Genomic DNA, 13,951 nt, shown 5'->3' on the forward strand with positions numbered 1-13,951 from the left:
AAGAAGGTTCTAGATTTGAACCCCATGACCAACAAGGGCCTTTCTCTGTGGAGTTTGTATGTCCTCCCCATGTCTGCGTGGGTTTCCTCTGGGTGCTCTGGTTTCCCCAACATTTCAAAGACATGCAGATAAGGTAAAATACCCAGCCACTGGGGTTGTTCAAGACAGTGCATACTTAGTGCTGGCCCCAAGCCTGGATAGATAGAAGGCTATCTAAGATTAGTGTGCACTAAACTGGTTATTAACCTCATCTCATCTCATCTCATCTCATTATCTCTAGCCGCTTTATCCTTCTACAGGGTCGCAGGCAAGCTGGAGCCTATCCCAGCTGACTACAGGCGAAAGGCGGGGTACACCCTGGACAAGTCGCCAGGTCATCACAGGGCTGACACATAGACACAGACAACCATTCACACTCACATTCACACCTACGGTCAATTTAGAGTCACCAGTTAACCTAATCTGCATGTCTTTGGACTGTGGGGGAAACCGGAGCACCCGGAGGAAACCCATGCGGACACGGGGAGAACATGCAAACTCCACACAGAAAGGCCCTCGCCGGCCACGGGGCTCGAACCCAGGACCTTCTTGCTGTGAGGCAACAGCGCTAACCACTACACCACCGTGCCGCCGGTTATTAACCTTCTGAAAATAAAGTCTCATTATTATCATTACAGTATTTACGTGATTTCTAAGCATTGGAATGAATCACAAACAAGAGAATACAACTGTGGCACTTCCTGGAGGTAAATAAGTGTATAAAAATAAATCTTGCTAGCTGAAACACATTGACTAACTGTACTGCAGTTGAAATTGGAGAGGTCATTGATTGCAGATGCCTCTGTTACTTTGTTTATGTTAGCTTGCAAGTGTTTGTTTTAATCAATGTGGGCCACCAGCTTTACTGTGGAACTGAAAAGCAGAACAGGATTTATTTACTAGATTATATCGATTATGGTAACCCTCACCTAGTTTGATTTACGGATCGTAGCAGAAGGCTGCGCTTCACACTTGACCAAACTAGTCAGCACCATTTCTCAGGTCAAAGGTCAGATATCCAACATGAACAGGATTTTGCTCGTCAGGAAAGAGGAAAGGAGCACTTTACATGGAGAAGGAATGAGATCAGATGCAGCTCCTGTTCTAACACCATAAACACGACTTAATTTGAAAGATACATGCTGGATAAAATGCAGTTGTAAATTCCTCCATGATACAACTTGAATCATCTGGATATGAAGACTTTCGTGTCATGGAATATGCTGAAATATTTATGATAGGCTTTGGCATTGTTATCCTAATTTGTTCGGTGATGCTGTGGTTTTGTTAGCTCTGTTAGAATTTAGTGGTTTAGTGTCATGCAGACATCACAGTAGGACAATCTTAGTGAAGTGCATGAAACAAACAAAAAAAAAATCTCAAAAAGAAGGAATAACAGTCACGTTGTGCTGTTGGCTCTTAAATACAAACAAGTGAGAGCTTCTGTCCTCACTCACTATTATTCAGTCATGTTCAGTATCATAGTAAAGAGAAATTCAACACAGAGACAGTAATGGATAGAACAAATGTTGGACTGAAAGTTCAGATTTCAATACAGCAATAACATGCACTCACTGCTGGACTTAGCTTGGGCAATTGGTGATCTACAAGATGACAAGCGCAATGGCATTTGATAGTAGTATTAGCATGAAAGTTGATACTGCGTAAGCTGATCTGCTTGAGGAGAGTGCACAGATGCAGGGACGGATCCAGACCGATGCAACCAATGCACGTGCATTGGTCAGAAATATATGTGCACCACTTGGCATTCATACATGTCAACCTTTGGTCAATCAAACCTGTATAACCAACCTCCAAAATCCGTATTTCCCTTATAAAATTCGTATAAGATGCAAATTAAAATAATTTACCTAAAAATTGAATGATAATTAACAATGATATATCCCAGTTACTTTTTATTCAATATTAATAACAATAAACCTTCAGAATGAATACAAAGCTCCAATGTTTGACAAAAACACAAAGTGTTATCAGCGTAGTTATGAAGGAAATACTTCATTGTTTGGAGACAGGTTTCACCAAGCGGCTATTAAACACGAGACTTCATATTAGCCACAAAGTCAGGAAAATCTGTTCATGAAATTACGTTATAATGACCAAATACAATGAAAAGTATTTTTCCAGTCTCACCTGTGAAAGGTAATCCCATGTGATCTCGTTTGGACGGTAAACCTGTTGGTACAGTTAAACGCAGCACATGAATGAGGCATCTTTATTCTCGGCTACTGTCTAGACGCTATACCAGAGACGGCTGAAGAATCTCCACTTTGCCACATCCAATATGGAGGCGAGGATGACGTATGATTCTACGCAGAAGGCGGCGTCTATGTTTATATGTCTATGACTTCACGGTTGGCGGGATTCTCGCAATGCGGTGTGCGCATGATCAAAAGTGGAACGAAGTCTCGCTACCACAAGATAACGCGCGATTTCATAAGACTCTTTACTGGCTGGCTGTGGTGTACAGTACATTTGTAAATGTTATGCGCTCTTTTATCATCGTGGGAATTGATTATAGCTCTAAATAAATACTGAAGTTTTTTTAAAGAATCCGTATAACTTTATTTATACGCCCGTATACTACGTTTATTGAATCAAATCCGTATAAAATACGGACATTCCGTATAGGTTGACATGTATGGGCATTGGTCATGATGTGCTTGTTTTCTGCTAGCTGACTGCCGTACATGGGCTATATCCATGCTCAACCAACACACCAATGGTTCAGGATCTGACCACCTGTGGTAAGCGATGATGCTTACCTGACTTATTTACCTGTATTCGCATGATGACTTGTATAGCATGATCTGAGACAAACAATCTAAGTCAAACCAATAAAATGTTCCAGAAAGAGATCTACAGTACATTTGAAATTTGCCACAAATAACGGGCTGAGCTGCAGTCATAGCAGGCCATGCCCATGCTGCTTCAAAGGGTCTCGGGGAGAGGAAGGTGCCTGTAAAGTTTGGTGGGGCTACAGCTTACAGTGACCGAGTAACGGATTTTTAAATCCCAGCGTGTGTGCACGGCTAGGGCCAGGGCTCATATTAAAGTTTTCAGCAAGCCGTACTCGTGCAGGGGGTTCGGGGGCTAATAGCAGGCTGAGCCGCAGTCATAGCAGGCCGTGGCTACCCTCTTCAGAAAGGACTCGGCATGCTCTGCGCCCCAGTGAAAATCCATAGCGATCTGGTAAAATCCAAGAAAATATTTCTGCAAATGTGCATCTGTCAGATTCTTGGCCTGGATCCGTCCCTGCAGATGAGGACAGAGGTGACAGAGCTGAACAGACTAAAGGACTCCTATCAATATGTAGTCAAAAAGGAATGTGCATAATATAGAAAACTGTTAACCAAAGTGGCGGCACGGTGGTGTAGTGGTTAGCGCTGTCGCCTCACAGCAAGAAGGTCCTGGGTTCGAGCCCCGTGGCCGGCGAGAGCCTTTCTGTGTGGAGTTTGCATGTTCTCCCCGTGTCCGCGTGGGTTTCCTCCGGGTGCTCCGGTTTCCCCCACAGTCCAAAGACATGCAGGTTAGGTTAACTGGTGACTCTAAATTGACCGTAGGTGTGAATGTGAGTGTGAATGGTTGTCTGTGTCTATGTGTCAGCCCTGTGATGACCTGGCGACTTGTCCAGGGTGTACCCCGCCTTTCGCCCATAGTCAGCTGGGATAGGCTCCAGCTTGCCTGCGACCCTGTAGAAGGATAAAGCGGCTAGAGATAATGAGATGAGATGAGATGAGATGAGATGTTAACCAAAGTGAAAATCCAAAAATGTTGATGAAGGAGTTTCTGACCTCAAAACTACATTACAAAATCCTGGACGCCATTAAAGATCGCATGCTAATTAGTTACGATTAATATGAAAGTCGTACAGGGTGGATGACATTAATTCCAGTGACATAATGATCGAATGCAGGATGAAGACATTTGCTTCTCAATCTTGTAATCTATCCTTCTGTATTGAGAGAAAGTCTGGGGGACAATTTTGCAGAACTTGGATTAGATGAAAGAGGACTCAGAAACACATGGAGGACAGGATCAAACAGCCCTGTACTCTACCTGTGCCTGTGTTTGCACTGAGAGAGTATGTATACTGCATATCATCTAGATTTGAGCTCTTTGTAGAGGCAGAGGCTGCCAATGATGCCACCCTTATTATGCTTCAGCACAGCAACAAACCCGATTCCACTTCCCTTTCTCTCCCTTTCTCTCTAATCCTCAAAGGCAAGCTGAAGACCAAAGGTAATTTTAGATAAAAAAACAATGCTGTGTACCACTGCACACATTGTGTGTGTTCATAATACATGTGTGTATGTGTTCATTCACATGGAGCAAATATAAAAGGAATATGCATCATACGCATAAGGATGTTTCATAATGCGACTTTGGTTGCTCGACACGTTGCTGACATCCTGCTGTACTGGTATGAATGGGTGGAAAAGGAGGGGGCAGGGACACATACCTGGCTGAATAGTAAACGAGGTACACCTTTTACACCGGATCGCTAATCACATAATAATAACATGGCACTGAAAAATGCATATGCACCTGAGCTCATCCACCTTGTTTTGCTGAAGGATCTCTGTTCTTAGAGTGGATCTGGAAGCCAGGCTTGGAGGATTTTGGCTCTTTGCAGAGTGTTAAAGACCCGGCCGAGCGTGGCCGGATGCTGAAATAAATGGTCCTAGGGCTCACCTGTCGGGAAGAGTGATTCTGCGCGGCGGACTGTTTCAGCCGCTACACTGACAGGCAGCTATATCGTGTAGAAGTAATAGGGTCAAGCAGCTGGATTGGGATTTTTGTGCACAGCAAGGCCAGAAGGCCTCGGCCCCCTTGCCGCCTGCGATGAATAGCCCGATGGAGTCACCGCAACCTGTTTATTACGCTGTTTTTCTGCTCGGCTGCAAACCAGTAATGATCGGCTTGATTGACGGCCCTCACTACCCCCCCCCCCCATAAAAGTGGGCGATGGCAGGAGAATTGTGCCCACTGACCCATCACCGTGCCCCCACCAAGGGTTCAATTTACCTCCCCTGACAGGCAAATGATAAGTTGCAGCCCCTTCGAACCTCCCACCCTCTCCACACACACACACAGATGCACACACAGAGGAAAAAATGTGCTAGCAGAGCATGCAGGGTTAAACCCGCGGCCTTTAATTAGCAAATGCGTTTTACTTCACTGAACAAGTTCAAAAAGCTAATGATGTTTGCACACATGCTCTACATGTATAAACAACAATGATATTTTCAATTAAGAGAAAACAAGTGCTTTTGCCTTTACAGCAATCTACATTTACAGCAAAGCAATTATTGAAAAAGCATACAACTCAGAGCCTGGGCTGTATTTTCCACACATTCTTTATCAGTCAGCAGATTTCCATGCGCAAAAAGGAACTGTTAACATGCACCATTTCATAAACCTCAGGGTTAAAGAAAGATCATGCTCCTGTCTCCTACCTTTCCCAGTATGCAAGCTAATGCCGAAACAATATGCTTTTGGACTCTTGCACTTGGATTGAATCTCTGCTTTTTCCATAGCACGATGCTGTAATTAGCCAGTGCCGTTTCACAGCAGATTTTTCAGAGCCTCTCCGAACAGGATGTTGCTGCAGTCCCATGTTTGGCAGAAACTATGGGAAGCTATAATGGTTCATGGGAACTCGGCAGCGAACAGCATGGAAGCACATCACATTTCCAGATGGACTTCAAATAAAGTGTATTTAAATGCAAGATGTTTTTAAAATAGACCATGACTTACTGGAGGGGTTGATGGGGTCTGGCTATAACTCAAGGTGCACAGTCATTAGGAAAAGAAATCCCACTGCACCAGAGTGTGTGTTGGAACGACATGGTAGACTTCCAAGGTTTTGTCTTACACATTGTGCTCTGCCAGGGTTTTAATATTTAGGGTACCCTGTATTTTCTTGCAAATGAGATTGACAAGTACAGGTCAAGCTGTTTTAATGCTTTAAGGAAGTGCTAAAAGATATTGGAATAGTGGAGTTAATATGTGCTGAACCATAACAACCACATATGCTTACACATAAAACTTCATCGAATCAACCAGCTGCTCCTGACATTAGTCAATTAGAGAGTCTGGCCATGTAAATGTGACAGTAAAACCATAATGTTTTAGATAAACCATGTGGAGTCGGTCACCAGATGTTGCAAAGAGGTGAAAAATGGAGTATGCAGAACAGGCAAAAGGCTGGCATGTTAGTTAAGAAAGGCATTTTAATTGCCCCACTCCATTTCACCTGGATTTGAGTACATGCACTGTTTATATACAGTATATAAAGGAAAAGCCCCATTCACCCATTCTCATTCTAAAAGTACTACCAAATAAGCAGCTTGGCACAATTTCACTAACATCTGGAGGCCTGGAGGCTCGAATATATTTGGGTCTCAAATAAAATCAAGTATATTGATTCATTATATATTTATTACCTATTTAATATATTGATTTATTATTACTCCACTGATACAAGTTGATGGGTGGCACGGTGGTGTAGTGGTTAGCACGGTCGCTTCACAGCAAGAAGGTCGTGGGTTCAAACCCAGCAGCCGACAAGGGCCTTTCTCGTTCTCCCCGTGTCTGCGAGGGTTTCCTCTGGGTGCTCCGGTTTCCCCCACAGTCCAAAGACATGCAGATTAGGTTAATTGGTGGCTCTAAATTGACTGTAGGTGTGAATAGTTGTTTATGTGTTAGCCTTGCGATGACCTGGCGACTTGTCCAGGGTGTACCCCGCCTCTTGCCCATAGTCAGCTGGGATAGGCTCCAGCTTGCTTGCAACCCTGTACAGGATAAGCAGCTACAGATAATGGATGGATGATACAGGTTGTGCTGCTACTTGAAGGAGTTCAAGGGGTCTTGTTCACAAGTGATGGTAAAATGGAATGTGCAATTGGGGCGGCATCAGCAGTAATGTGGGTGTTGTATCGGACCATTGTGGTGAAGAGGGAGCTGAGCTGGAAGGCAAAGCTTTTGATTTACCAGTCAATCTATGTTTTTACCCTCACCTATGGTCATGAGCTTTGGGTAGTGACCGAAAGGATGACATCGCGAATACAGGTGGCTGAAATGAGCATTCTCTGTAGGGTGGCTGGGCTCATCCTTAGAGACAGGGTGAGGAGCTCAGACATCCAGAGGGATCTAGGAGTAGAGCCGCTGCTCCTTCATGTCAAAAGGAGTCAGCTGAGGTGGTTTGGGCATCTGATTAGGATGCCTCCTGGGCGCCTTCCTTTGGAGGTTTTCCGGGGATGTCCAGTTGGAACGAAACCTTGGGGTAGACCCAGAACATGCTGGGAGAGATTATATATCTCAACTGGCCTGGGAGCACCTCGGGATCCCCCAAGAGGAACTGGAAAGTGTTGCTGGGGAGAGGGATGCCTGGAATACCCTACTTAGCCTGCTGCCACTGCGACACGACTTCAGATAAGCAGAAGAAAATAGATGGATGGATGGATGGATGGATGGATGGATGGATGGATGGATGGATGGATGGATGGATGGATGGATGGATGGATGATACAAGTTGCCATTGTAGACACCAAAAAAAGCAACTACAGTGGTGCTTGAAAGTTTGTGAACACTTTAGAATTTTCTATATTTCTGCATAAATATGACCTAAAACATCAACGGATTTTCACACAAGTCCTAAAAGTAGATAAAGAGAACCCAGTTAAACAAAAGAAACAAAAATATTATACTTGGTCATTTATTTATTGAGGAAAATGATCCAATATTACATATCTGTGAGTGGCAAAAGTATGTGAACCTCTAGGATTATCAGTTAATTTGAAGGTGAAATTAGAGTCAGGTGTTTTCAATCAATGGGATGACAATCAGGTGTGAGTGGGCACCCTGTTTTATTTAAAGAACAGGGATCTATCAAAGTCTGAGCTTCACAACACATGTTTGTGGAAGTGTATCATGGCACAAACAAAGGAGATTCCTGAGGACCTCAGAAAAAGTGTTGTTGATGCTCATCAGGCTGGAAAAGGTTACAAAACCATCTCTAAAGAGTTTGGACTCCACCAATCCACAGTCAGACAGATTGTGTACAAATGGAGGGAATTCAAGACCATTGTTACCCTCCCTAAGAGTGGTCGACCAACAAAGATCACTCAAAGAGCAAGGCGTGTAATAGTCGGCGAGGTCACAAAGGACCCCAGGGTAACTTCTAAGCAACTGAAGGCCTCTCTCCCATTGGCTAATGTTAATGAGTCCACCATCAGGAGAACACTGAACAACAGTGGTGTGCATGGCAGGGTTGCAAGGAGAAAGCCACTGCTCTCCAAAAAGAACATTGCTGCTCATCTGCAGTTTGCTAAAGATCATGTGGACAAGCCAGAAGGCTATTGGAAAAATGTTTTGTGGACAGATGAGACCAAAATAGAACTTTTTGGTTTAAATGAGAAGCGTTATGTTTGGAGAAAGGAAAACTTGCATTCCACCATAAGGACCTTCTCCCATCTGTGAAACATGGTGGTGGTAGTCTCATGGTTTGGGCCTGTTTTGCTGCATCTGGGCCAGGACGGCTTGCCATCATTGATGGAACAATGAATTCTGAATTATATACCAGTGAATTCTAAAGGAAAATGTCAGGACATCTGTCCATGAACTGAATCTCAAGAGAAGGTGGGTCATGCAGCAAGACAACGACCCTAAGCACACAAGTCATTCTACCAAAGAATGGTCAAAGAAGAATAAAGTTAATGTTTTGGAATGGCCAAGTCAAAGTCCTGACCTTAATCCAATCGAAATGTTGTGGAAGGACCTGAAGCGAGCAGTTCATGTGAGGAAACCCACCAACATCCCAGAGTTGAAGCTGTTCTGTATGGAGGAACGGGCTAAGATTCCTCCAAGCCGGTGTGCAGGACTGATCAACAGCTACTGCAAATGTTTAGTTGCAGTTATTGCTGCACAAAGGGGTCACACCAGATACTGAAAGCAAAGGTTCACATACTTTTGCCACTCACAGATTTGTAATGTTGGATCATTTTCCTCAATAAATAAATGACCAAGTATAATATTTTTGTCTCATTTGTTTAACTGGGTTCTCTTTATCTACTTTTAGGACTTGTGTGAAAATCTGATGATGTTTTAGGTCATATTTATGCAGAAATATAGAAAATTTTAAAGGGTTCACAAACTTTCAAGCACCACTGTACCTTGGAATATCTCAATTTAGCACTTTATTCAGAGATACACATGGCCCAAAGTATGTAGCTTAGTCTTAGAAGGCTTAAGTAGTTTTTTTTTTTTTATAGTTCTACTATGTGTTAGCTGAGGATGAATGATAGATACACAAATTGAGAGAGAAAACATTTAAACACTTTAAAGTAGAGTTACATAATTGAATGAAGGAACACAGATTTTTAAACACCGTACAACTAATATCAACATCATCTCCATCCATCCATTATCTGTAGCCGCTTATCCTGTTCTACAGGGTCACAGGCAAGCTGGAGCCTATCCCTGCTGATTATGGGCGAGAGACAGGGTACACCCTGGACAAGTCGTCAGGTCATCACAGGGCTGACACATAGAGACAAACAACCATTCACACTCACATTCACACCTACAGTCAATTTAGAGTCACCAGTTAACCTAACCTGCATGTCTTTGGACTGTGGGGGAAACCGGAGCACCCGGAGGAAACCCACGCAGACACGGGGAGAACATGCAAACTCCACACAGAAAGGCCCTTGGCGGCTGCTGGGTTTAAACCCAGGACCTTCTAGCTGTGAGGCGATAGTGCTAACCACTACACCACTGTGCCGCCTCAACATCATCTCTCATTTGCAAATTCAGTTATCATGAAGAGATATTGGTTGAAGTTGGGGTTAAGGCTGGGGCTAGCATTCATACCTTTTCGACTACTACTACATTTATAAGAAATAAAGTGGAACCCCATGTAAACGGTCTTGCTTGGTAGCACTTTTAGATATGTTTCATGAGCTCATGTATTTAATAGGTTATTATGAACATCTTAGAGAGTTTACTTCCAGCACATCTCACTCTAACACTCAGATCCTCCTTAAGTCATTGATTAACGGTGACCGAGTGTGTTAAATTAGGCTTGTCACTAAACAATTCAAGGAGCTAGATCACCAGGAGCCGACACTGGCACTCCATATATATAGACCATCATAAACCTGATTCTCAAGAAGTCAAACTATTTTTGTAGCTATCTTTTTAGCACCTGAGAACTTGTTTCAGTCGAGTTTACATGATGTCTATAAACCCATTTCCAAAAACATTAGGAAGCTGTGTAAAGTCTAAATAAAAACAGAATGTGAAGATTTGCAAATCATGGAAACCCTATATTTCATTGAAAATAGTACAAAGACAACATATGCTGAACCTGAGAAATTTTATTTTATTTTATTTTTTAAATATATGCTCACTTTGAATTTACTACCAGCAACATGTTTCAAAAAAAGTTGGGACGGGGCAAAAAAAGAGACTGGAAAAGTTGTGTAATGTTCCAACAAACTAATTAGGTTAATTGGCAGCAGATCAGTAACATGATTGGGTATAAAAAGAGCATCCCAGAGAGGCGGGGTCTCTCGGAAATAAAGATGGGGAGGGGTTCACTGCTCTGTGAAAGACTGTGTGGGCAAACAGTGCAACAATTTAAGAATAACGTTCCTCAATGTAAAATTGCAAAGAATTTTTGGATCACATCATCTATGGTCCATAAGATCATTAAAATATTCAGAGAATCTGGAGAAATCTCTATACACATCGTCTGTGAAAACAGTATGGTACATTACTGCATCCACAAATGCAAATTAAAACAATATATAAACAATATTCAGAAACGCCGCCGCCTTCTTTGAGCTTGAGCTTATTGACAATGGACTGAGGCAGAGTGTAAAACTGTCCTGAGGTCTGATGAATCAAAATTTGAAATTATTTTTGGAAATCTTGGACACCACATCCTCCAGGCTAAAGAGAAGAAGGACCATCTGGCTGGTTATCAGTGCACAGTTCAAAAGGCAGCATGTGTGATGGTATGAGGATGCATTAGTGCACATGGCATGGGTAGTTTGCACATCTGGGAAGGCACCATTAATGCTGAATGATTATATACAGGTTTTGGAGCAACATGCTGCCATCCAAATAACATCTTTTTCAGGGAAGGCCTTTCTTCTTTCAGCAAGGCAATACCAAACTGCATTCTGCATGTATTACAACTACATGGCTCTGTAGTATAAGAGTCCAGGTGCTAAACTGGCCTGCCTACAGTCCAGACCTGTCTCCCATTTAAAACATTTGGTGCATTATGAAGCGCAAAATATGACAAAAGAGAGCCTGAACTGTTGAGCAATGGAAATTGTATATCAGGCAAGAATCGGAGAACATTTCTTTTTCAAAAATACAGCAATTGGTCTTTTCAGTTCCTAAACATCCTGAACAGTGTTGTTAAGTGTAGAGGTGATGCAACACAGTGTTAAACATGCCCCTGTCCCAACTTTTTTGAAATGTGTTGCTCACTTCAAATTCAAAATGAACATATATTTTTTTTTTCAAAAAGCAATAAAATGTCAACATTTGATATGTTGTCTTTGTACTATTTTCAATGAAATATAGGGCTTCCATGGTTTGTTAATCATCAGATTATGTTTTTGTTTACATTTTACACAGTGTCCCAATGTTTTTGGAAATGGGGTTGTGAATTGAAACTGGTACAGAACTATAGACAAGTTGAGTTTATCTATTAAAATATATTAGATCTACTAAAAGTGAATAAAAATTGTCTATAGACCGTGTACAAATATTCTAGTAAATATTAAGAACCAGGGCGGCACGGTGGTGTAGTGGTTAGCACTGTCGCCTCACAGCAAGAAGGTCCTGGGTTCAAGCCCAGCAGCTGTCGAGGGCCTTTCTGTTTGGAGTTTGCATGCTGTCAGCGTGGGTTTCCTCCGGGTGCTCTGGTTTCCCCCACAGTCCAAAGGCATGCAGGTTAGGCTAATTGGTGGCTCTAAATTGACTGTATGTCAGTGTGAATGGTTGTTTGTCTCTGTGTCAGCCCTGTGATGACCTGGCAACTTGTCCAGGGTGTACCTCGCCTCTTGCCCATAGTCAGCTGGGATAGGCTCCAGCTTGCCTGTGACCCTGTAGGACAAGATAAGCAGCTACAGATAATGGATGGATGGATGGATATTAAGAACCAAAAGAGTTGACATAGTGTTTAAAATTAGTTAATAGGCTGGTTAATGACTGTCAACTGGCATGTTGTATGAAGTCTATAGAAGGTTTATTGAATTTTGTATGTGAGATGAACGAAATGAAGTGTTACCAAAATTAATTTAATTATTGCTAGCACTGAAAAAAAAAATAGCAAGCTTTTAGTTAGAAATGAAGACATTTCACAGCATACTGTGAGTCGTTTGAAGTTTTCCAAACTGTTCTGCTTGAACCGAACAATAATAATAATAAGAAGAAATATTTAACTAGGATCCAAAATACACATCACCAATTTTGGTTCTTGGGCATGTGTCAGAAAACCAAGACAACATGGATTCCTACTTGTAAAAAATTTCTGGGAATTTACCTGACTTGTATGAAACTTATATGAAAACTGATTAAAGTGAGAGTTAGAGACATGGTTAGTGTTCAGGTATTTTCAAATAACTTCATCAATCAATCAATCAATCAATCAATCAATCAATCAATCAATCAATCATCTGTCATCCGGAGAGCCGGTGACTTGATAAGATATCCTATCCCAGACCCGCCGGTCGAGCATAGCTGCTCTGAGTTGATCTTCCTTCAACCCCGTCTCTCGCTCGAGGACCATTTTCAGAGTGGTACGTGGTCGACCGACTTTGCGCTTCGTCTCAGGCTCCCACAAGAGAACTTGTGTGGCAGGTTGATCGTGACGAAACACATGGCCGCACAATGCCAGACGGCGTTTGGTGATTATGGTCGAGAGGCATGGTAGGGAACCGTACAGGCGGTCGTTTGTCCAATGGTCCTGCCAGCTGACATTGAACACTCTGCGGAGCATGCGGGTGTATGTGCCATCCAAGGATTGCTCTTGTGCTCTTGTTAGAGACCAAGAGTCGGATCTGTAGAGAAGAATGGATTCGACTGAGGCCTTGAACACTCTGACCTTTGTGTCTGTAGACAGCAGGGCAGCCCACACCTTGATTAGAGAATTTAGGGCACCCCAGGCTTTGGCCTTTCTGGAGTTGCAAATAACTTCATTTCAGTAAAACTCATTGAAATCAAACATTACCTTTCCTTGTTCGAATTTTTCTCATAAGATCAGGCTGATTTATAACGATTGTAGTCATTACTGAAGAGCATTTGAATTTTGAGGCACCTTACACAAAAAAGGGGAAAATGCACAAATATTTACATTAACAGCATTTAGCAGATGCTCTTATCCAGAGTGACATACAAGATACCCAGAGCATCCTGGGGAGCAGTTGGGGGTTAGCTACCTTGCTCAAGGACACTTCAGCCATTCCTGCTGGTCCAGGGAATCAAAGCAGCAATATTTTGGTCTCAAAGCTTCTTCTCTAACCTTTAGACCATGGCTTCCACTGATTGTCCCTTATTTACTTTAAAATGCACAAAAAATCACTTTCGGAAACTTGAAAACTAAAATGAAATGAAGAGTTTCATTGACCATAATGAAATATCATTTATGCAGTTATGTATTTGAAAGAAAAATAAATGTTGGCCAAATATGAATTCTTATGAATTCTTATATCCTGCAGTATGGGAGATTTACATAAACACCTTGGGATGTAATTCAGTATATCGTATCGAATCCCTTATCACTCTCAGAAAAAGGGAACTAAACTGTACAGTATTGTGTCTTTCTCATTATCTCTAGCCACTTTATCCTGTTCTACAGGGTCGCAGGCAA

This window comes from Neoarius graeffei, chromosome 14 (assembly GCF_027579695.1).
Source record: "Neoarius graeffei isolate fNeoGra1 chromosome 14, fNeoGra1.pri, whole genome shotgun sequence".
In the NCBI taxonomy this organism is placed as follows: domain Eukaryota; kingdom Metazoa; phylum Chordata; class Actinopteri; order Siluriformes; family Ariidae; genus Neoarius; species Neoarius graeffei.